The following is a 25,849-nucleotide window of genomic DNA, read 5'->3' as shown; positions in this document are numbered from 1 at the left end:
CATGGGGCGGTGAGCTACTTGTTGCGGAACAGTCGTAGTTTTTCAGGAACACGGAGTGTCATTACTAAGATGTTTCATTCCAAAAACGCTGTCCGTGTGTGCGCAGACGACTTTCGCGCGAACGCAGTGTGCAAAAGCCATAGTAGTGAAAACGCGACGACACACGACGCCAATAAAAGGTTTCACTTTTCCGAAATGCCATTAAAAAACCTCTTATAGTATTTAAGCAACAACATCTTTTTGAAAACATATATACTTTTAAAAGTGCGCCTGTTAATTACGAAATATTAGTTTTTATAGTGTTCACTACTTGGCCAATAGGAGAGCGAGTCGTCTCTTATTTTGGGCAAACTTTGCACTTAAATGCTTTTCTGCTCGTTTGTTGCAATCATTAGACAAGATATTGAATATTAGGACGTTTGTAGTTATCAAAGAGCTTTATTTTTTAAATATTTTTTGGCCAAAAGTTGCAGTTCCGGCAACAAGTAGCTCACCGCACCATGATGCTTTGAGCGCCCATGGTGGCTGAAGAGGTCTCGAGGGGTCGCCATGCAAACTCCCATAGACGGGCTGCCAGCTTTCCCTCTAGGTAATAGTAAGAAACTCTATGGTGTGTTCAGTACCGGCGATAGCGCAGCACTCTCGTGCAGTGGCCAGCGAAGCTAATCTGTTCGCGCCACCAGTGGTTCGAAACCCAGTCAGGGGGCTGTCGCGGCCATGTTTACTTGTTTCAATTCTGCAGGTGCAGTAGCTTCAGACAAGCAGGCAACGGGTTTTTTCGACATTGGAAGCCTTTTAGCGCGTCAAAATGAAATGCTCCTCCCTCAGGCGTCGACGGCAACTCGAGACCAGCGCCGTCGCTCAAGATGGAGACATGGCTTGTTTGCGAAGAGCCGTCGTTACACGAACAGATTGACAACGCCGGCTTGCGCCAGGGACTGAAGTTTTCTTAATGTCTATACCGCGATCAAACTGTTACGGGATGCGTGTTCGCTGAAATAAGTTTACGGCAGCTCTACCTCGCGACACAGTCGCGTGGGACTGTTGCCAATGGATAGAGGCATACTTGTCCGCTCCTATACCTTCACACATTTCAGGCGACTAGATTACGTGACGTAGCGGGAGAAATTTTTGTTTCGCTCTTGTCCCGTAAACTTTTAATTGCGACTGCATAGTCGCGGACAGAGAGAGATGAACCACACTTCGGTGGTGAAACTCTCCCCTCTCGTTACTTCCGCGTGCTTTTTCTAAAAGGATCAGGAACGCTGTAATATTTCACATGTCATTCTATATGGGACTGTACTTCAAAGAGCACTCTGATGCCTAGAGGCGACGCGACACAGCACAGCATATTCGCCCAAAGATCCGGAAATGTCTCGTGTTCCGCTGCAACATCGTACTTTAGTTGGTTCTCGAAAGGTATCGAAGGTGCAGTCGTGAATCAAGACATACACGAGCGCGGGCCGCCAAGCGGCAGCCCTTGACAGTCGTTTGAACTACACCTTTCACGGAAACAATTCCGGATAGGTGCGGTGGTACAGGCCTCTCCTCTGTGCAATACAGGTCTGTCCTGCTGTTCCGGAAGCAGCGGCCAGTCCTTATTAGTGTGGTTACCAACACAAGTCAAGAATTTTTCCATCCTTAGAACTTATGTCGTTGCCTAGCAACACCAACGCAACGCTAAGTTGGAAAGGAAATCAAATCAATATCAACCACTGGGAGTTAACCCGCGACGGCACCAACAGATCAGCATCGCAGGCCGCTGCGCGAGAACACTTAGGCTGTCGAAACTTTTATTTTAACATTGTATTTATTGGAGTGAAGTAATATTCTACGTACTATCGGGGACAAAAGTGGTATACTCCACGCGGCGGGAGCCAGAGCAACGGAAAACTGCAGCATTTTGGCTAGCTAAAGAACGAAACATAAAAACAAGCCAAGTGACATGCCTTGATGATAAGAAAGGTCACGCATTGGGTGTCTCGATCCCAGATGCCGCCTGTAGATGGCGTTGCAACGCAGTTTTCCGTTGCTCAGGCTCCCACCGCGTCGAGTATACCACTCTTGGCCCCGATAGTACATGAGTCTAGTATAGTTCATGTACAGCCGGCCAAATCTTTAGCTGGCGTGCGCGATGGCCGCGTTTTTCGTGCTTCTGCCCCTTGTGACGGAGCAAACTTGCGAAAATATCAACTCTAAGCACAGGCTCACTAAGCCCGTGCTTAATAAGGAGGTTTCCGAAAGTTTGCTTCGTCGTAAAGAGCAGGAGCGCAGAAAAAGCGGCCGTCGCGCACGCCAGCTAAAGATTTGGCCGGCTGTACTAGGCTATCGCAGCAGCCGAATGCGCCTCGTGTAAAACTGCAGCCCACCCTCGCGCTATGCAATGCACACTGTCGTCTTCGTCCATTAATACTGGCCGTGTTTTCACCCTATAATCACTTTAAAGTTGAAACCCTGCCACTTTTGTCTCTGGAATCCCCCCCTATCTAGGCTATGCCGAGTTTTGGAGGAGGCACAGTCCACCTACACGTTACGGGCTCCCGTCGCGAAACTACGGACACGAATTTCAGGCAGAAAAACCACTCTCCGACCCACGTGCACCTTAGCACACGATTCTCTGCGCACCTTGTGACACAATACACATGCGGCACAATAGGACTTGTGCACCTAGCGCCAGAGTTGTACTTAGCTTGCCACAATTAATTGATTACTTGTAAGAAAATCTTTCGGATTTTGAAGCGCATTGATCATTGTTTGCAAAGAGTGACGTCCTCGGTAATAATTTTTTTTCAGTAATTGATTACTAGGAATAGGCTACATTTTATTTCATAAAGAAGTTGTAACCGCCGGTACAACTTCGAGAACCTGAACATGGTGGCAAAAAGGTTTAATGTTCCTTCGCGGCTGTAGAAATGCCGCGCGCGCAAAATTCTTCGGACATGCAAGCCCAAGAGGCTTTCATATATGAGTAGCCTAGTGCTCTGCGGTTCGCATTTCTTCACGACTGAACGACAGAAAGTTTTGTTTAGTAAGCTAGGTGTTAGCGAACAACAATGAAACATGACGCTTTGCGTAACTACGAACTGGTGCTCAAGGTCTTCATGCATTACAGGACCACGCTTCCCTCTATCGGCGTATTCCGATCGAGCCTTCTGTGTTGCTGCTGAGGTTTTCGCGAGAAAATGTGGAGAAAATACTGACGAAAACAGCTGCTGGAGAAAACTAACAACGTATTCTCGCGGATCTTTGTACAGTTTTTTTTTTGTTAATGCTGGAAGGCGCTGGCACGCTGCTCTACCAATTGGTTTGTGACGCGAGATGCGACCAGGGTTATCTCGCTATTGCTGCAGCTCGAGATTGCTGTAGGTTGTAGTTCGAGATTGATGTAGCTGCTTTTGGCGCTTTATACCCAAGGTTCTCGACTGGCTTTAAACTGAGTGCAGTCGAGAGCAACGGTGATCCTGTTTTTCGACGACCGCCGAGCACGTTTGTTGCTATCGCCGTGGCCGAGTTGTTCAGTTCTTTTTGGGTGCAAGACGGCCAAATAGAGTTCGTTTGATATCTGAGTCCTCCCCGACATTTTTATCACCGCGTGACACTATGAATTGCAACAGGCAACAGATGAAGTAATTCTAGAATAGTAATCCATTACTGTTTTCTAGTAGTTTAACTACTTTCTTTTCGTTTTTTTTTTGTCGAGGGGATATAACTCACAACTGAAGTCACTTACATTGCAGATGAAGCAATTGCAGTTGCAATCGGTTACTTCTTTTCTGTAACAAGTTCAAGACTTCAAGATTACATCATATCACCTGTGCCATCATAGCATCTGTGCACTTATCATCTGTGCTACGTGCATATAGGTGCGCATTGTTCTGGGCACCGCACCTTACCCACATGTCGTTAATAGCTCAGACCCACGTGTTCAGTGTTCTCCCCACGCAACATATGAATGCTTGAGTTTCAGTTCACGAGATACTACCACGCTGACAGCGACTTCATTTGCCTGAGAAGACATGTCTGACGCACTCTAAATCATTTCCTGTCCTCACATTTCAAGCGCGGCCCAAGCGGCTCCTCTGCGAGCTTAGTTATGCGCATACCGCAGCCTCTTGCCAGCCTAGCCACCGTGCCTTACCTCGGAGAACTTAAGTGTAACAACTCTAGTCTGTCTAAGTTGCCACGGAATGAGCGCATACCTGATGGTAGCCCGTTATTTCGTGTAGTCTCGTGCGTAGCAACGTCGTCGCTCCCGCGTTGAGTTTGATAAATAATTCCATTTCTTAGCTCAATGGGCGCCGTATAGTCGCCTTGCGCTGGATTTTCAGTGCGGTAGAAGCGTGAGAGGGTGGAAATAAAAGACGAAGAAGTAACGAATTTAGTTTCTCGTTGTTTTTTCTTTTATCACACTCCTTTGCGATGATTGCGCGAGGAGACTGCGGTAAGTTCGAGGCCCACACATGATGAAGTAAGCATGTTTGTAAGACAATGGTACACGGGCAAGGCTCCGGAGCGGCTTTAAGGTTACGACACATTAATTTAGCGTTTCTCACAACAGTGCTTGTTTCCTGCATCATGCTCTGCTTGCCGCAAGTTCACTGCGCTGATGAGTTTAACCCTTCTAGTGCGTGTGCTTGATGGTGTCTCTTACTTGCATGACGTGGCCACTACTAAAGGGGCTCTGAAACATCTTCCGAGAAGAGCACATCAACTCGCTCAATCATTTCATTGTGCTGTCATGAACATCTGAGCCAAATAATACACTTCTATACGCAGCAGGGGACCCACAATCACGCGCGAAATGTGACGAGCAATTTCCGGCGACTTTTTTGTGCTCGCACCCTCCTCCGTCGCTCGCACCTGCGTATACCAGTTCGGGCACGGCTATTGGTGAGATTCTTTGAGACAACCGGCAGCTACCATGGCCGCGACAGGTAAGCCGTTTAGATCCGGCGGGTCAGGAAGCAAAGGCGAAAGTTGGGCAAGTTGGATAACGTTCATGATGTAACAATGATGTAGCGCTTGTCTGCGTCGTTTCCTTTCCGTCCCTCGTGTTCCTTTTGCGCTGTTGTTACATCATGATGGTCAGGAAGCTCCGCCCCCGGAGGTGGGGCCGGCGGAGGAGCACGGGCCTTCCAGCGTGCAAAAAGTGACGAGAGGAGAGGGAAAGCCACCAAGACGCTGAAATTCAAATTTTGACTACAGATGACTCAGCTTCCACAAACCGTGTAAAAAAATTATTGCTGGACAACATTCGTCTAGTGGAGTCTTTTAACATCCCAGGCATAGCCCAACTTTATATACAGCCCCTTTCAGAGCCTCTTCAGGGCCCATACGGTTTCTTCACTCGTGAGATGTGTTGAAGTGCCGGAAGTCGTTCACACAGCGGGCAATAATTATTGCGCGTAGGTATAGATCTCTCATTAAAAAAAAGAAGAAAACTACCTAGAAGTAAGCAAGACACTGCGCTTTTCTCCCAATTTCTTTCGTTATCTTGCGTGCGTCATTTCATTATTTACTTCGAAAATGTAATTCCTCAGCGAGTAGGATGTATAGCTGTCGCATCAGCTGTGAAATGATCTACACCCTGCGCTAACGATGAATATTTTGCGTTCTCCTAAAATAGCTCCGCTTTGCGTTGCACGCTCTGATCACGCCACACGTGTGCGACGCTGTCACCGACGATTCCTTTTTCCATACATGATACAACCTCGCTCTGGCTTTTGGCTTTGAAAGCGGGCCGACACAAGGTGGTTTGGTTCTAGAGACATTTTTACAAGTGTTTGCGTGGTTGATCTCAGATACTTATTTTGAGCCGATCACTGCCGTGACTCGTTAATATTCTGCGTGAGGCAATGACTTTGGGGAGTTCACAAATGACCTTGCGACCCTTCCGCAAACCCGATGCGTGGTGATGGGCGACACATTCAATGCAAGTGAACGCAGCTACGGCTTTTTGGCGCGCGTATGGCCGACCGCTTCAGCATGCAGGCTCCTTTTATCTTGCCACTACAGGAGAGTGCGTGATGGCTATTACATTCTCAGGCTCACACCGTGTGTTGTTCTTGAAGGCCATGGCAGCCATTGACCAAACTATAAAAAAATATAAGCGTAGTACGTGGCAACGAAGTCGGCCTCTCCAAACCGGTGTGTGCAGAGAATATTATGTAAGTGCAGTGAAGAAAATTCGAAGAATACCTTAGACAGAATGGGCGCCCATTTGTTCTTAATCGTGAGCACGGCACACACGCCTACCCTAAGCTCCAAGCCGCGTTACACTCTAAAGACGAATATGCCTATATGGGAATAAAAACATTAAGGGGGAACTTTGGCTCTCTAAAGTGCTGCAAGGCGAAAGCCTCTCCAGGCGCACTCTTTGGCATTGACTGCGAGACTGTTTGTGCTGTACTAGTGTTTTATTTGCAGGACTGCACACTTTGACTACACATTACAACTACACACTTTGACTGCCGACTTTGACTGCTTATTTAGCACGACTGTCTCTGTGCTTCGATGAGTTCGGTTGTATCCATGGCTCTGTTCGCAGTAATGAGGTATGTAATGAGGTCAACCACGGACGCCTCACGCCCCCTGTCGGAGCGGACGACAACTATTTTTTATTAGCTGTCGTCTGCTCCAAAAGGGGGCGTCAGGCATCCGTGGGCGACCTCATTACTTCCGAATTCGCGCACTTTGACGTCATAACCATTTCGACCAACCAAAAAGCGTGACACTTCTGCTCACAGCCTTCTGTCGACAATGATGAGGCATTAAAGACTTTCGCCTTAAAATGAAGTAATTTGGCCACTAGCGCCCTACGTTAACAGCTTACTCCCTTTGCACGCTTTTCTGTTTAGAGTGTGCCGACCGGTCGCTATGATTTCTGGTCAGTGACTTTGATAAGAACATCATTTCGCCTTAAAGAAAGAGAGAGAAAAAAAAAGGCTGAGGCTTAACTTGGTTAAGCCTGGAGAATGCGAAGCATCATCGTGTCGCGTAATTTGGAGGCGCACAACCACAGCGACGGCGCGAGGTGGGCCCCCGTTTCTCCACTGTCGTGACGTCATCGTGTCACGTGGTGTGACGTCATGTATCACGTGATTTGGAGGCGCATAACCACGGTGAAGGGCTGAAGTGGTAGCTAAAGTAGTATGCTTCGCATAAAAAGCGAAGTCCCGTTATCCGTAGAAAACCGATTTCTGAGCTCTTGTTTATTCCGTGTGGTGGCGTATGGAATCACGTGGACCAACGCTATGTCCCGGGACCCAAGAATGACGCGTGGGCGACTCTGTAAATATCTTGGGTCACTTGGCAGTCTTTAAGGTAAATGCGATGTAATGCAGCTGACCAATTGTGAAGATGTCCGAAGCTACATATCGCGTACTGCAGCCTCGACAGCGTCACTGAAAGTCAAATACAGCCTTAAACTTCGATCCGAAGTAATTCGATGCTGTACCCGAATTTCTCTGTGCACATTAGTCAGCAATAATTGTTATACTTCCTCATTTACTGTGCACAAGTCTGCAGCCACTGAACTCTAGCTTCTGCACCGTTTGTTTAAAAAGCTTTTTTCAGTTCTGTGATGCGCGGATATGACGCGAGATGTCTGATGACGTCCTTTGCAGACTTAACTGAACAGTGTATCATGTTATCCTCCATTTAGTCCGTTCGCGGCGATTTTTGATTGTGGCAGCAACAAATGCCGGAAGGGAACTAAGGGCGTCTTAAGCTGTCGTGGAACCGTATTCCTTCTTTGTCCCTTTTAGAACGTGCTCGTGGTGCGAATAAAAACTAAAAACTAACTAAGCCAAAGCCAGAATTACTGCCCTCACTTCCCAGTCATCACAGAATTCTTTTCTTTTATCGTTCTATCTCGCTCTGTGTCCGACTGCTAGGAATAATAATCACACGTATTATTGCTCAACAAAGGACGCGATAAAGAAACACTTCCGGCCTGAAAAACGCTTCGTAATTGCGAACCTGGTAGAGGACTGAAACTGGAAACCAGCTTTTTTTTTCATAACAAAAGTCATTAACGTGTGGTAGCGAAGTTGGACTCTACGTCGCTGCTAGTTCTGTAATCTTCTTAGTTTGATTTCAAAAAAACTTTCTCAACTGGCTTTGCAAAGGCAGTTCCTTCTACGCCTACGCACTGCCTTCTTTGAAGCACGAACATTGGTACGGCAAGGAGTTCTGTTATGGACTGCATTTTAATAAAGAAACGGATAGCAGCCGGGATAGGTGAAGTAGGTTTTGTGTGACGGGCGGGTTTTTCTAGTAGAGTTCTGCTTGAGAGAAACTGAAAAAAAAAAATCAAGTAACTTGAACAAAGCGGTTTTATTGATTTTATTACATTTATTGCGACAACCTTTCTGCCGGATCAAATTCACGTTTTTTTGGCGCTGAAAAACACTGCAAAAGTACTGAATGATGTACTTAGACCTGTTATTTACGTTGTTGCTTATCTTTAATTTCAAGATTTATAGTTATAAATTAAGAAGTTTTACAGCTGACAGATTCATGCAACAGAAAATTTTGGCAGATTTAGTTCCTTCACAGGATCTTTTTCTTTTAGAATTCGTTGCTTGCGCATTGGAATGAGCCGCCCACTGAAACGTTCCTTACATTTGGCACTGCCAGGTTTCAACGTAGCCTCAGGATTAGCAAGACCCGAGCAGAAGTGTTCGCGTGTTACCAAGGGGCAGGAGGAGAGTAAATACTTCCGGTTCTCCCACTCTGTAGCGCTAGTGAGGTGCGCTTACAAGGCTAGTAATGGCTCAGAAAGGAAGCCAGGCACAGTATCAATCAAGCCGGACATAGACTGCGTCTGCGTTGTTTCCTTATTCAACGAGGGCCACCAAGCTCTTTTTTTTTTCTGCCGACACATAATTCCTCTACAGGGACCAGCGAGTTCGCCAAAAGTTGGTTTGCTCCCCCGACGCTCGTGTTTCGAACCTGCGTCACGTTTATTGAGCCTGCATCGGGCGCGCCCAACGTGACTGAAGCGCCGGAATCCTTCATCCGTAGCAAGCAGAGAGGTGAAATACCCACACTCAGCCGAGAGGGTAGCTGTTTTCTGTGGCCTCCTATCCACACGCTGACGTGTGATGTCAATCTTTCCTCTTTTTCTGTTTTTTTTTTCTTATCGATACTCTTGAGCCTACTCACTAAAGGCACCTTAGATAATTTCGTTGGACGTAAAGGGAGCTGAATCCTTCTTTCTGCCTTGAAAACACTTAGGGAAAAAAACTGTGCGTGTCATAACGAACACCAAGGAGCAAACTGTCAAATTTTGAATATTGGAAAACTGTAAGGCACTGTTATGGAAACATTGAAGGTAATCATCCATTCTTCCGGCGTGTAGTAAAATTTTGTTTTATAGTTTTTTCATCGCTCGAATCTAGCAGTTGAGACTGTCTAAAAAATCAATGGCGAACTCTTCTGACGATAGCAAAGACGTATATAGCACAAAAATGCAAGCCTGTGCGCCGGAGATCTGCTGGTATATTGATTGTTATAGTGAATTCTTACTATTTGTGAAAAAATTGTATTCATAAACTCTTTTCCTTTGAATAATGCTTTTGTCCGGAATTGTTGGGTGTGTTATAGGTGGCATTTTTTAGAAAAATGTTATTCCTTCTCTTTTCTAAAATTCCTAAGACGAACATGATAAGACCCTGACTGAGTCTCCCTGAAAGCGATTTTTGTGTACACCTCATCTCTCGAGACCTGAAGTTAGCCAGGCGTACAGATGAATATTAACCTAAGATCAATACCCGAAAAGGCGATGTGAACGACGTCGAAATGTGAAATGTGTGCGTGCATTATTTTATGTTACTTCTCGCATTAAACACGTTTGCCTGAAGTAAAACACTGGTTCTTCTTTGTTTCCCCTGTTTCCCACTTACTTTTTCTCCGTAATTTGGTGGTCCGCAGTAGAGACCCTCCTCTTCAACGCTGGTGGTTTGACGGCACCAACCGATTTCGCAGAAATTAGCGTTACATAACTTGTCGGAACGCTTTGTAGAATATATGCGCAAAAAAACCTGCACACCTGAAGGCACGCTTAATCTGCACCGCGTCGCCGTCGTTGTGCGAGACATAGCGGCACCGCATTGGTGGCACTGAAATAAGCCGAACGTGAATGAGAACTGTCCATGCAATTACCGTATGCACAATTTTCAGATTTGATTGATTGATTGATTGATTGATTGATTGATTGATTGATTGATTGATTGATTGATTGATTGATTGATTGATTGATTGATTGATTGATTGATTGATTGATTGATTGATTGATTGATTGATTGATTGATTGATTGATTGATTGATTGATTGATTGATTGATTGATTGATTGATTGATTGATTGATTGATTGATTGATTGATTGATGCTGACTTACCAACTACTGGGCGGTGCTGGGGTCTCAGCGGCTGGTCAGAGCCAGTTCTTGTCTTAAAATTGTTCCGAAATTAGAGCATGCCACGTCAATTTCTTATCCTTGTTTCCTTCACGAAGAGGGTAAAGCTTGACGGTAAACTACCTGATGATTTCAGTTTTCAGTAGTTCCCTGTTTCTTCAGATGTCACGGGGTATGGTTCATTATTTTCAGAGATTTGATTGATTGATTGATTGATTGATTGATTGATTGATTGATTGATTGATTGATTGATTGATTGATTGATTGATTGATTGATTGATTGATTGATTGATTGATTGATTGATTGATTGATTGATTGATTGATTGATTGATTCTGACTGACTGACTGACTGGCTTTGCATTTTCCTTGCTATCACTGCAAAATGATTCCGAAACTACGAGCTCACATCAGTCATGCCTTTTCTATGTTTCCTTCTTCATGCGCAGGCTTCTCCGAGCGCCTTGGTTCCAGCGTCTCTTCAGTCGACAGCGCATCGCCCCCACCCGACATAGTCTCCCGCCCAAGGGTTGAAATCTTCGCGCTCAATCGCGGCAGGCAACCGCTTTAGGCGTCGACGCGTGTTGCTTTTCAAGCCAGCGTAGGCTCAATCAGAATGGCATAGGCGTCGCCGCCATAGCGCTACGCCCGCGCCACACACGGCCCCCATTCTCTCGTCTAATGCTGGGCCGTTGTACCATTATCATTCTCGTCAGCGTTGCTTGTATTACTTCATTACTTTCCTGCGTGCTTACTGCTCCACGCGTGCATGTTTGCATTCAGTAAGTGAATCAGTCAGCTTCTCGCCATGCCCACTCTCCCCTAGCTGTTGCGTGCACCTCCTGATGTGCAAACCACGCGCTGTATGCTCCAGTTTTCTTTGCGGACGCAGCTAGACGCGAGTCACGTTTGTGAATCGTTTAGGGAACTGCCGCTTTGCCAGGAGCGGCAGTCTGCTGATACGGGTAGCAAAAGAAAGGTGCGGATAAATGGAACGAGAAGAAAAAGGAGAAGAAATAACCCGGGGCCGACCTCTCCCAGCGACGTACATTGTTACGAGGGTAACCGAGTTTTTTGTTGCAATAAAAGCCTCTTTATTCCTGTCTCGGCTCTGCGCTCTGTTGCGCCGATGGGAACCTCTTCTGGGTCCTCTGCTCAAAGACCAGAGGCTTCGGCCACTGGTTTGGTGTGCTCTGCTCAAAGACCAGAGGCTTCGGCCACTGGTTTGGTGTGCTCATCCAGACAGCGAATTCACGTAGTACAACATGTGGGGCTGTACACCTCTGCAGCCTGGATCTGTGCACCTCGGTGCCAAGTTCAGGTCCTAAAGGGGCGGTTGAGATGTGCCCAAATTAGAAAAATTAGTCCACGATCGTCTACTTCGATTACACCTTTCTCAGCGTAACTATCTGTGTGAAAAGGTGCACTGCTATGGCTTAAAAGGTACTAGCTATCACATGGTTTCACCTCATTTCCGCTCTCAATAGATCACGCAAAACACGCCACGAAAAAAGCCTTGAATGCCTGAGAGCGGTATATGCAAATCTTCCTTATTGCTGAACGAGCTATGGCCATAAAGAAGATATCTTTGAGTGGGCTTATGCTGTCTCAAACTAGATAGTACCAACAAGCGTGGCGTCGTGCTTGCAATGCCCGGAACACACAATCGGCGCATGTTTAGATACTCATAGAGGTTGTTGAGAGAAGAAAAACGCGGTCGCGGGTGGCTCGTAATCAGGGCCAGCGATGACGTCAAGAAATCAATCAGGAATAAGGCATAAGCTTCTGGCATTCTATAGAGTTAACTGGAGGTTATAATGAGATAGGCATTCCGGTGATGACGGTTATTATATGAGAATGAGTTTTATGGCGCCAGGGCACCTTAGCCAAAGAGTATCAAACATAAGAGATGAGTATTCTGCATGTTTGCTCAGTAGTTCACTGCACTTAAAGGATGCTTTGCAACTGGCCTGACTTGCCCCCGAGGCGAGGCACTCGAAAGATAGGCCGACAAACAAACACGCAAAGCTACATTAACAAGGCAATAAATACGCTGCTGTTCCCAAAGTCGGCGCTCGGCGGTCCTGTAAAAGGCCAGAAGACGGACGTCGTCGCTGGTGATGTGCGGCTGGCGCCGACCAACTGAGCCCTTTAGTTAAAGGCATCAGTCAAGCTCTAACCTGTGCTGGCAATAAAACCCTACTATCACCACCAACAATTGCCGAGAATCGCCTGCAGGTGCAAATCATGAGCTGAAACTCCCCCAGACTATTGCAAGTTGAGCGGAAGGGCGAGTGTAATTGGCAAATAAAATAAGGCAGTGGGAGCGGGGCGCTTCAGACATACTTGCTTTCGCAGAGCTTTTGCGCAAGGATCGAGATAGCGAAAATACAGTTCGAGACACTAAGGTGGCCACACAACGCGAATAGGCTCAAGAGGCACACCTATCGCGGTGGGTCAGTGGCTAAGGCGCTCGTCTACCGAGCCGGAGTACTCTGGTTCACACCCGACCACGGCGGCCACGTTTCGATGGAGGCGGAACGCTGAAGGCGCCCGTGTGATGAGCGATGTCAGCGCACGTTAAAGATCCCCGCGTGGTCGAAATTATTCCGGAAGCCTCCACCACGGCACCTCTTTCTTCCTTTCTTCTTTCACTCCCTACTTTATTCCTTTCCTTACGGCGCTGGTCGGGTTTCTGCCGAAATACAACGCGAGATACAACCAACACTGTTCCCACTTCGAGTTATTGATCAATTCGCTCTCGCCCTACCATAAGCTTGCGTCCCGGTTAGCTCAATTGGTAGAGCGACTGCTCCGGTGATGCGGTGGTCCCGGGTTCGAACCCCGGACCAGGACGAATTTTTCTTTAACTACGAAGTTTCTGAGAAAACTGTATAGCTTTCTTTTGTAGCTGTATGGCTGCGCTCGGGTGGATGCCAATGAGTAATTACTCCCTTATTACAAATCTACGCCACGTTGGGGGATTCCCCTAAACATTTGACCAATACGTGAGACAGTTACTGCGTCCCTTCCTTTCCTAAAAAAAAAAACATTTTATTTCAAGAGGCGCACTTGCCACCTGGCTGATATAAAGCTGCAAGCGAAAATTAAAAAAGCCAAGTAATCAATGGTTGGGATCGTAATCGTCGCTAAATGTGCATGGGTACTCTAAAAACTGTCATTTAAATTGCCTAATCAAAAAGTGAGCCAAATGGCTGATTCGATCCCGTTGAGTGTAAGCTTTTCCTTGAAGTGAACACAGAACGAGAACGCGATTACACGAGAGACGGCAAGCTCACAGGAGCTGTACACCTCGAGTCCCGCGCGGCCGCATGAGTATGGAAAGACGTTAGCCACTGAAAACAAGCTTGCTTACAGTTTGCCACTTAAGAAGCTAGTAAGCTGTGCCGCAGGCGTGTTTGGAAGGTGTGCAAGGAGAGCTGTGTTATCGCCGTTGATCTCCGCTTGGCTCAAACTGCTGGTCTTGCAATCGCAGTGTTACGTACTTGTTGCCTTGAGGTACACACGGCGCGATGACAGCGATGAGTCGTCGATACAGTGGCGAGGACTAGCGCGGAAATACTATAGGATAGCCTCTTGAGGCCCCTGCAAAAATTGTGCTTTTTTAATCTTCCTGCACATGAAAATTTGTTGCGTGTAAGAATAGGGTAATGATGGAAGTACACCATACTTAGTGGCACTCAAACGATGCCAGCCCGTTAGTTAGCTGTCCCTTGCTTCGCTCTCTCCTCGGTCCTCCAGTGAGTATCGAAGAATTGATCGCCCCGTGTCATTATGTCTAGCAGCGTCTTCGCCAGAACGTGTACACGCTCGTCTGTTCATACGCCTGTCGTGATGAACGAGTGAATCGATCAGCAGTTTGTGCTTCGTTGTTTCCGCTTCGTTGTTTCCTCGGCGATCCGTCTCCATTAGGCGTTGGCACGTATATACGGCTGAACACATAGCTCTTTATGTTCCGGCAGATATTATGCCATGCGAAAGTCGCTCCCTTAACTTTTGTATTTTAAAAGTTTTCTCCGCTTGCTCTGCTTGGGGACAGAGACAGATTATGGGAGTGTGGTATGCATCGCTTATTCATCGACCCGTTCGTCTGTTGAAACAAAGCGTTGATGAAGTATCTGTACCAAACAATGTACACTTCTTTTCTGGCGCCACCTCTTCTCAAGGTTCGTCTGAGCAGTAGAGGCTCAATATAAGTATACTTTATTGAGAGCTGTAGCGTACGTACCAAAAAAAAATGCGGAAAAGATACCTAAGACTCCTTCCGTGTGGGAATGCGAAAGTATGTCATTGACGCAAGGCGAAGACGTTTGTTTGCGGTCTGCCAGCTGAGTTTATTTCAGGCGATGAATATATTTTTTTTTTTCGAAGTATGACGCCGAACACCCACAGACGCATGCGTGCGTGTGCGTATTACATCACCTGGAAGTCTGTACGACGAACGTTTACATCATCATTTCGATACGAAAGTCTGGGAAGGCACAGAACTGAAGGCGCATATGTCGCGTGTTCGAATTCCTGCCGCCAGCTAGCCTAGCACATAAATGTTATATGCGACGAGAAATCGTGTGACACAACCCGGAGCGCTGTAGGCCAAACGGTTGCGACACAATTTTGGTACGAATGTCGGAACAACTGGCGCTTAAGACAGCTTAAGACAGGAATAGACTTAAGACAGCATGGTTATTACATGGCCGTCACAGTTTGCACCTATTCAACGCTAAACGCCTGCTATAAGAATGTAATCCTCCTTTAAAAGCTCTCACGTGAAGAGAGCAATGATCCCCACGTGCGATCCACTTCCCCGATAGCTAGTTAAATAAAAAATTACCGAAGACACTTTGGAAATCCTAAAGTGTGGTTGGCGAAAGCCTTGTGGTCAACCCACTGCCGCTTCCCCGAACCGCTTGGCGCGGAATCATTGGGCCGCCTCGGAGCGATGCGTCTCCCTCACTCGACTGCAACGAGACGTCTGGCGAAGGAGCGGTGGTGCAGCTGCCACCACCGACGCGCCCGCGCTCGTTCTACCTCTACTGTGTGACGTCACGGTTGCTATGCACAGATGCGCCCCCCACCAGCGCGCCGGCTGCTAAGGAGGGGAGAAGGTTGCGCCGCAGCGCGGAGGAGAGGCCACAGTTGGCACGATTCCAGCGCACGGACGAATAACGGGGGCATGGACGGACACAACGAGCATGAGCCATTAAGGGCTTTCGCCTTAATATGGGTATTAGTATTTTTTTTAATTAGCTGTGGTTAAACATGACTGCACCTACTAAAATGAGCGAAAGCTCTGTTAAGGTAAGCACTAGCCACACGCGTTTATATAGTGAACGGCGCGTCACCCTATTTCCGGCAGTTGCGAGAGTGCCGCTCAACGCGCGCAGCTGTGGCGGGGCGGGGCGAGTCACGTTGCATGCCGTCAGAGCCAAGCCTCCGCTCCTCCTGGTTTGAAGCTCAAACTTTATAGCCACATGACCTTCAGCTTTGTACGGGGGGAACAGAGCTTTCGCTCTAGAAGTGAAAAAAAAAAGTTCCCCATTTCAAGTCATTAACTTCTTTAGGTGTGATAGGGTTCACCAAAGTGGCAAAGGCGTAGCAGAACAGGAGCCTAAAACTGTCGAATATGTCGTGGTTCGCTGCTTGGAAAGGACCCAGAAATTTCTCAGGGTTATTAGCACTGCAAAACGTTTGTGCCCTTCTGCGAAGCTCATTGGCTGTGAAAAACTGAGACTTTGTAGCTGGTTGTTACAATGTTGTGCTGAACAGAGGTCACCGGCTGGAGGCCTGGCATTTACGCAGCTGCCTATTGCAGCCGCTATCACAGTCTCAACCTTTGCGGCTGTGCAAGGCATGCGTACCAGCTAATCGCGCCTAATGTCGAGCCGCGTATCGTTTGTATGTTTTGACAGCTGGACGTCGGCTGTTGCGGTGCAAGTCACGTTGTTAAGTTGTAACTGCGAGTCGTGCGAGGTTATTAATCAGTACGCCTTCCCTCTGACTCTTTATAATAATCTGTCTCGACAGGGGCACGGGCAATATTCGACCGGCTAGTCGCAGACGCTGGTTACCAATTTTTCGGTCTGCCTTTTCTGTGTTGTGGCTACAGCGCAGCAGAAGCAGATGCAACAAATAAAAAAGAATACAGTGCTGACTTCCGACTGGATTCTTCATTTTCAGAGTGGCCGGCAGGATCTCACACCGGCAACTACCAGAAGAAAAGGAATATAGGCATACATCATACATCATTAATCATGTATCATAATGCTAGTGGAGCAACTGCACCTGTCAACGTCCTGCTTCTTGCAACATTTTCTTTTTTTGAAAAGATGAAGAAGGTCTGTCCGCATCGACCCTGTACGCTGGCTGTCGGCTGTTTCCTGGAAGCACAACGTTAACGCGTGTCGACGCTGCAACGGCATTATGGCGAGTGATATATGTGCGCTCTGTTCTCCTCGTGGTTACCAGTGTGGTATATATACACCAGCTACTCTGTCAATAAAGATTTCGCTCATCAGCCGACGTTATATTCTGTATTTTCGTTTCATCTAAGTCTCTTCTGTTATAGCCAAGACAATCCCGAACAGCCTCGCCCGGTTATTTCTGCTCTCCTCGATGCATTCAAAATTCAGAGCGCGCTCTAAATCATGCCGAACACGCCATTCATGACACCATTTGCTGCGGAATAATCTCTGTTTACAAAAAATATAAGAGAGGAAAACATTACCTTTTGAAGTATCGCTTCGAGAACTGCCGGCAACGCCTACGAAAGAGGCTGTGATGAGAAAACTGACGCAAATGTCTTCATTATTTTTGGTACATAAAAAGCGGCTCTCCAGATAAGGCGCGAACCAATCCGGGTGAGTTTCATAGCCGGACAATCTATGGGCGAGCCAGCCAGCAAATTCCAGATAACGTTCTCATTTTGTCCCTGTGACAACTGCAAACACACGGCGACATGGACTAGCCGGCACCTCGAGCTGGGCACTTCTTTGATCACGACGCTGTCGGTGGAAGGCCCCTGTGGCCACAAATGAATTAATTTCTCACTTTGCGGACAGACTGAAAACTCGAGTCCTTACTTTTTTTATATAACCAATAACTTTTGCAGAGTTTTGATTTTTTTTTCCACCTCGCGAACGCAAACAAGCTCTTACTCAATTTCCAATACTTACTACGTAGCTTAACCTTCCCGCCAAGCTTGCTTTCACGAGCTTCGGCTGCACACGGTAGATCTGAGTGAAAACGCGGAAATCTCAGTTCAAACAAAAGCGGCCCTGCCGGCTTAGCGGGTTTGACGTTAAGCTGCATGCTGAGCAGAAGCCTCTGGAATCCAATTCCGGCCGCAGCGGCCTTGTTTAGATGGAGACAAATGTCAAAGACCGCCATGCGCTGTGCGATGTCAGTGCATGTTAAAAAACACCGAGTGGTGCAAAATAATCACAAGTTCCCACTATAGCATCTCTCACAGTTTATGAGCAGCTTCGAGCCGTTAAACCCTCTACTGTGCACACTTTCACATCGGTGCAAGCGAAAATAAACGAAGCCGTGACAGATTTCGCAGGCAGGAATGTGTTACTCAGAAATAATGCGTTAATTGAAGTATTGAACAGCTTTGAGCACTGCCTGAGGGGAGTAGGCTGTAGAATTTAACGATGCGCAAAGGCCGAAAACTGAACTCCGTGCTAACTTCTCAGTTAGAAGCCTACGACGCAGGTGGCTCGTTTCTCCCTTTCGCCGGGAACTGCCATGTCTGTGAAGAGTCGAGAGGGGTTAGAATAATAACAGCGCGTCGCGTGCTTCGGACGCTGTCCAAGGCCACGGCAAATTGGAAGTAAGACCGCGAAAGGCCTTGTCAGGGCCGCAAATGGCCGACATTTTTCCGTTGAGGAAGGACTAGTTATCAAGTGGTGGGTCATTAGGGCTGGCGACTTCTCAAACGACCAGACTGCCCAGCTAAGCGGTGGGTTTCTGTTTACTGGCAGTCCTGGGCTCCGCCCACTTGTATGTCTGGCGCCATTGTACTGTTACTGGTTGGAATTGGGCGAGAGTGGATTTAGCTAAGCTCTACTCAGCTTTCAACTGACTCTTTCTCGTGCTACATTGTACCCGTCCTTAATAAATCAGAAGATGGAGTTGCTGCCCCAACCGGCAGAGTGTCGCCGGACGAGCGGACGAAGACGCGAAGTGCTCTTCGTACTACTAACCGCCGTGCATGCTATCGTCGGCCAACGTGCCATCATCATTCTTCGCTCGCGACGAGCGTCCGACAGGACCAATCCTGCCACCCGAGTTTCGAAAACTTAACTCCGACGCTGCATGCTTTTTCAGGTGGCATCAACCATCGCCGAATAGTTCCGTACAAAAGCGGAATTCGCAGAAGCCTGTACTGGTGGTAGCGAGTACTCGACGCCCATGAAGCAGTTGGCGAACCAGCGAACAACCAAGGTTATGCGCGTGGCGCGCTCCTGTGCCACACGGTACAGTTATGTCCAAATACCTACCTGGTTGATGGTTGCATGGGTGCACATGCCCACCATCACGATGCATGTTCAAGTTTTCCTCATTGCTTCTAAGAGACCATTTTTCTTCATTAACCCTTGCAAAAAAAAAATTTTTAGATGGTCTATAGACTGCCCATACACTTTTGTCTATAAATTATTTAGACTTTATATAAATTAATCCTATAGCCTAGTCTATAGGCAACGCAGACTCTATCAAGAGTGTATATACACTCTATAGGTTTATAGGCATACACTTTCAGTAGACTACTGTCTATAGACAGTCTACAACAGAGTATGAATAGACAAAAGGAAATATCTATAGGAAGGCAATAGAGTGAACAAAAAGTCTATAGACAGCCTATATGCAATTTTTATAAGGAAAAAGAAGGAACCGGTAATGCTTGCTGGTCGTGAAGCCTGGAACATAAGTTGTCATAAAGGCGATTTTTTTAAATATATGTCGGTCAGTGGTCTGCCTAATTTTACTAAATGTAGCGGCCAAAAAACAGAATCTTCTTAATTTTCTTGCACACAGCAGTTTGTAGTGTCACAAGAGCTGGAGAATTGGGTTCAAGGAGCGCTAAGAAAATGGTAAGTCGTCCAGAAGGCACACACATGCGAAGCAGTGAATTGCGTCCTCAGCCACTTTTGTTTCTTGGAGAAACCTTCCAGGATGGAATATTTGTGCCCAATAACAAAGGCTCTTTTTCCAGTATACTATGGAGAGAAATTCCCTCTAACGAATGGCTTTTCACAAACACTTAGCACACTACTACTCATGAGAGGATGGGCATCATTCGTGATGGCTCAGTGGCTTGGCACTCAGCTGCCGATCCCAAGGTCGCGGGTTCGAAACCAGCCACGGCGATCGTATTTCAATAGAAGCGAAATATAAAAACCCATGTGTGATGTGTGATGTTTCAGAAAGTTAAAGAACACTAGGTTATCTAAATTAAACCAGCGCCCACCACTGTGGCGCCCTCATAGCCTTAGTCTCTTCGGGACGTTGAAACCTCGCCATCCACAGTACAAGATGAGCATGCGCTTAATTCTGTTATCACGAACTTACATAGATTTGAGCGATAATTCCGGTGATCGTCAAGGAAAACAAAATTTTTTTCATAAAAATGACCCTTACTTACTATCTTCGTATTTGATACGGCGATACTGTTTGGGGTCATTCTACTACTATTCTGTTTTGGAACTTTAATTTGAATGAAAAAATGCAAATATGTTCATCTTAAGAAAGTATGCAAATGCGGGCCTATGCTAAAGTCCAAAATTTAGGGCGTCTACCAGTCTGAGAGAGAAAAGAGCTATATGTTTCGGTTTGATGCTCAAGATATTATGAAGTAACTATTCATGCTTTCTTCAAGAATCTCAACTAAAAAAAAAAATTATGTGATATTGCTCCTGTCTCACTTCTAAAGTGATGTGTTCAAATTGTCAAGAGCAGAGAGACCTTTGGGCTAACTGGTACATAGCAGACACGTACAAGCGCAAAAAAAAAAAAACACGGACAGAGACATGCGCTCGTGTTGTCCAAGTATTTCTCTGTCCGTGTTTTTTTGGGCTTGTACGTGTCTTTTCAAATGGTTCTGGTGTTTCATGCATGCTGGCAGCTTGGAGTGAACTAGATGCCCCAAGAGAGCAATAAAATGGCGTCGGTAAAATCTGCAGCCTTTAGTGTGTTGAAGCAACTAGAAGAGTCTGGGGATTTTGTCCAATAAAGTCAGGTGGTAGTCAGCTCAGGTACTTGTCGTTCCATGTTTGCTTTTTTTTCCTCATTTTATCTTCACCACACTGTGCTGTTTCCCTACAAAGTGTTGCATTTAAAGTATACCGCTTGATTGCATTCCCGTTACTAAAAGTATACAAAGTTTAATTGATTATAAAATTTGCAGACTTTGGAGTGTTGAGTTCTGACTTAACTGTTTAAAAATTATTCTATTTTTTTCCTACACTGTGGCAAGTTTTCGTGCATATTTCTTTGTCCTTTAGTGAATGCTATCTATTATCTTTATGCCGTATATTCATGCAAATGTATGCTAATTTCTGCACTTCGTAGTTATACGAACAAATAAAAATGACTCCTTTATCTTAGCAAGGCTTTCCTCGAAAACTGCCCAGTATATCTCTTTGCTGAGATAATACTCCCATGAAATGCAGATTTCGTTAGAGCGGCGTGTTAGTGTTAAACAGATAAACGTTATGAGTCCAGCACGATAAGTAAAGCGAGCATTGGCGTAAACAATACCTTAAGCACACCGCTCAAGCGATGAAGAAACCTGCGATTGATGAAAGGATTTAGAAAGCCTATCGCCCTCGTTTCCCAACAGAGCTCATCAATCACCGTCGCCATGTCCCAAGGTCGCAATAAACTCTCGAAGTCCTTCCCGGTGCTTTTTAACGACGGGATCACGACCGCATCTCTGAAGAGGTTGGCCGGCTCGATACCGTCACTATCATTCTCCCATTTTCAGCACGTTTTTCCAAGACTGGCTTTTAAAGCGAACAGTCGGCTGGCGCGTTTCCATTTTCTTGGGCCCCACGCGTTTCGAAAATGGACAAAACTCGGCCTTCCAAACTCACAAAGTTACCGCGCCTTGTTGGCGGCGTTCGCCCGTACGCGGGCTTGAACGTCAAATATAATGTGATCCGCTCCTACGCTAATCGAAGTGACGCAGCCGAACTCTGCAATAGCCGCCAAAATTTCAGTCGGCTTTTTTATGCTTGGAAGAGCAAGCACGTAAAGACTGAAAATTAGGTCTTGAAATAAAAAAAGTTGCGATGTACCGTATTTTCCGGTGTATAAGACGCGGCTTTTTTTCGAAAATTTTGCTGGTGCGTCCTATACAAGGGTGCGTCTTATATGCGAATTTTTCATCTTTTTTTGCGCGTTCATCGATTACTCCAGTTCATGCTCAAGCTTTTTGCACCTAAAAAATATCACTACCAATAACGCGGTTGTAACACGGATAATACTTCAATACCGGGACCGCCGTGCGCCACATTCTAGGTGATCTATATTATGAAACGGCGGGGATGACGACTTCCGGGATCACAAACGCGCGGCTGTTTCGGAGGCCCCAAGCAAAAGTAATGAGAAGCGCCAAAAGATGGTGACAATCGCGCTTCTCGCCATTGTCAAGACAAGCCGGCGTTCTTTTTTAGTCACCCTTTGCAACTTTTTTTTGCTCCGTGTACGTAGTGCATGTTTCAGCCGAGTTGCTTCCAGAAATGGGTGAACCTTTTGATAGCGCATCTGAAGATGAAGACTTCGAAGGTTTCAAGTAGAATAAAATGTTATGGACATATGGGGAGCTGTATCGTTTTTCCGTTCTTTTTTGCTAGAACGTGGACGAGTATGGCATGAGTGTTGCCTTTTTCGATCACTTAGCGTTGCTTAAGAATTGCTCACAGGTACGGTGCATTTCGCGATAGTCGCGCAAGCGTATTTAATTAAGCCTCACTGGCCTAACTGGGTAAACTGGGGTGCGTCTTATACACGGGTGCGTCTTATATACGAACTTTTCCAGTGACAGCTTGCATATATGGCAAGTGCGTCTTATACAAGGGTGCGTCTTATACACCGGAAAATACGGTAATCCATGCTGCGCCTGGACTACTGTACTGCAGGAATGTGTGCATGCTGCGTAGAGTTTTCTTTTTCATTATTTCACCATGAATAGAAACTGAGCGTTGTCAGTAAACAAACCATTTAGCACTTGTTTCAGTCTGGTTGTTTATGTGTGCCGCCGAGGACGGCGAGTTACGGAATCTGAGAGCTCAAGTAGGCGCATAAGTCATGCTTGCCAAACCTACGTGCCGTGCGAAGATGTAGTCGACGCAGTTGCTACTTGTGGTGTTATGTTAGAGAGCGTTGTTGACTATCGTAACACTGAAACGTTCATTGATCAACCCTTGTAATACCAGCGTTTGCTCGGCGCCGACGTTTATGTCCCCGCAGCGTACGCCGCGTACGTCCAATTTGGCTGCGGTTCAACAGTCTAGGCTTTCCTGTATTATTTAATGGCCCCGGCTTTGTAATATTTGATATCTTGCTGATTTGTGTTTTAAGAAATGCAGAGACAAGTTATCACCACATCTCTACCACTGTCGTCTCATCTCATGGTGCACACGTCTCCATATGTAACTGAACTTTAGAGATGATATCTGCTTATACTAGCTCCCTTAATTTTTGTGCATGCTAAACTGCCCTTAAAAACTCCTGTTGTAAATCGGATTTCTAGGCCTAGTAAAGCTTTAGTTAAACATTTTTTGCCCAAGTAACCATCCCAGAATTATGCACACCTTTTGGAAGAAATAAACCGAATTTACTTTATAAGCAGCATGGCGCAATTCTACGACAAGCGAAAAGACTAAAAAAGGACGTGGGACGAACACTGAATACTTATTGAAATTATGAGCCATCCAGCCAGTCTGAAAATTCTGTTGAAACAAACTGATTGACACTGAATTGCTTGCAATATATAGGAAAATATTTGCGTACATGCCCGCTACAGTGATCATTTTTAACGACCGATGAATAATGAGATGCACAGAAAAAGAGTTCTTTAGACATGCAATGGAAGTCTCAGGCATTGCTGCAGTAGGAAGCTTATGAGACAGAGTGCCTCCCGGATCCGGTTTAGGACATGTTAAGTGAGGTGAGCCCCGCAAATAATCAAAGAGGCATTGAAGCGATTCCGGCACAAATTGCATTGGTCGCTCTTGAACTTGCCTTCACAGCACCGTAAGCAAAATAAAAATGAAAACAGCTATGACAACAAAAAGCTGGAAGCACAGAGAAGCCACTTTCTTCACTTGGACACAATGGAGGCGCTAGGATCTAAAATCTACAAAGGTGAAGAAGCTCCATAACATGACCCCCCCCCCCCCCCCTCATTTAACCCCTGAAGTATACTATATACACTGATGTCGGATGTTTATGTAAAATTAATAAACTACCGCCGCGTCGAGAAAGAAAAGCCGTCACAAGGGCAGGAAAACCAACTGCCCAGTCTGAGCCGACGAAGCATGCCACTAGTGTAATAGACCAAACATAAGCAGCAGGTGGTCTTAGCTGCCACCACTCAAGCGAAAACAAACAAATGCTCCGGCACGCAGTCCTTCTCGTCCTCTGTTTTGAGCGATGGGTAAAGTTTCAAAGGAGGGCGGCGTCGAGCCTCTCATTTTCAAGCACCGCTTTGTTGCAGCAAAAAAAATCCAAAAATTTCGAAATTCATTGCGTAGTGTACGACTTCCTTCTTACTCATCCTCGTCCTTCTTTTCTGCCTGTTGGTTTTCTTTTCCCACGCTAATCGAGAACGTGCAAAGCACCCAGCTCACGCGTGCCTCCTCTCGCCTCGCTTAACGCAGTCTCTGCAGTATTCAGACAAACTCCATCCCGGGTTTCCCCCGTCCGCATCGAAGACGCGCACTCTCTCCGCACCCGAGCCTCAATCAGGGAACATCGGCAGCGACGAAACCACCAGTTGGGTGCCCTAAACGCCGCTTTCGGCAATTTACTCACTCCTCGTGTCGACCCTCTCTGCGCCGCTCCACCCTCCACGCCATCTAGCTGCAATCCAATTAGGCCTGATCTGGGATTAGCCTCGGAGGGGCCTCGTCGCTTAGTGCCCAGCGCCGGCGAATTCCGTGCAGCGTTGAGCAGGCTGGTCTCTGCGCTGTACGCGTATACGAGCTTTAACATGGCAAGCAGAAGCGCGCTCTTAAACGCCGCTTGCGGTCACGAGCGAAGTGCAACGTAAGTGTGACAAACGTGACTTGAGGACGTCACGTGATTATTGGGACAGCCGAGGGCACGTCAGCAGCGAAAGCCTAACTGCAAGAAATAAAACAGTGCCTGACCAAGGGGTAAAGAACAAAAAGTTACCTTTGGTAAGAAACCCTGAGGAGATGTATGCTGAGAAGGCGTGTGCTAGTTGGCTCATGTTTGACTGGTGGGGAAATGCAGAGAAACAGAGAACGAGAATTCAGAAGGAGGCAGAAAAGGCGCTAATTCGCAAGTTGGCTCGCAAGTTGAATCACTTCAGGATTGCTGCTTTGTCGTAGCTTGTCATATATAGCTTTGTTAACCAGTCATATGGTGAGCGACAATCGTGCAGCGGGTGCGCTGAAGGGGCGTGGGGACGTACGAGTCGAAGCAGTTGCATTCGACTGCAGCTCTTTTAGTGCGAAATCACTTCTAGCCACACTCCTCAGCTTTCAACGGTGTGTGTCTGTGTGTGAAGCCTCTGAGTAGAAAGTGTAACTGGCTCAGTGGATCAATAGGCACCTAAATTGCGCTTTGAGTAGGCGGTGGCGTCCATGTACAGATTGGGCCAATTACGGGCCTTGCCTTTTTTAAAACCAGAGGAAGGTTTTGTTGATTTTGAGGAAGGGAAAGGCGCATAACTGGCTCCCTGGGTCAACGGATACCTCAACTGCGCTTTGAGCCTACGTGGCGGTGATGTCCGCATGCAAAAAAAAAGTGCTTCCGCACAATACTTCGTGCCAGCCATTATTTTTAATGCGAAAGCATTACTTCATGGGGTCAAACCCGACCAAGGATCTTGTGGCGTCCCTGACCTTGAGAGTGCAGAAATAAATATTGCCGCGACTGGCTGTCCAACCGGTGACGGCGCGAACAGACCAGGTTCGCTGCCACTGCACGAGAGCACTATGCTACCGCCGCAGCCCATCACGCCTCGTGTTAAACTGCCACACACTCTTGCGCTGTGCATTGCACATTGCCGTCTTCATCAACTTCCATCTGCGGCGTGAACAGGTAGGTCAATTTAACCTCGATAACAGCTTAACCTCAGTCTAATATCGTACCCATAAGTGCCGACGACCCAGCAAAGCAAAACCATGAGTCAACCAGGCTAAACACGTGCTTTCACA

General features: G+C 46.7%; 1 protein-coding gene across 2 annotated transcripts in view; it reads left to right on the top strand.

Annotated features, from left to right (window-relative positions):
• LOC149362497 (uncharacterized) overlaps positions 1 to 11,523 on the top strand; it is a 159,379-nt gene extending 147,856 nt beyond the window's left edge. For both annotated transcript variants that reach the window (XM_089569726.1, XM_089569724.1), the window contains exon 4: positions 10,868 to 11,523. The gene's annotated coding sequence lies outside the window, so the exon portion shown is untranslated. The remainder of the gene's footprint in view (positions 1 to 10,867) is intronic.
• The last annotated feature ends 14,326 nt before the right edge of the window (positions 11,524 to 25,849 follow it).

This window comes from Amblyomma mixtum, chromosome 2, assembly GCF_055824585.1.
Source record: "Amblyomma mixtum isolate Tamu chromosome 2, ASM5582458v1, whole genome shotgun sequence".
Taxonomy (NCBI): Eukaryota; Metazoa; Arthropoda; class Arachnida; order Ixodida; family Ixodidae; genus Amblyomma; species Amblyomma mixtum.
Note: the sequence above shows the minus strand (reverse complement) of the source record. Positions and strands in the feature narration are given on the sequence as shown.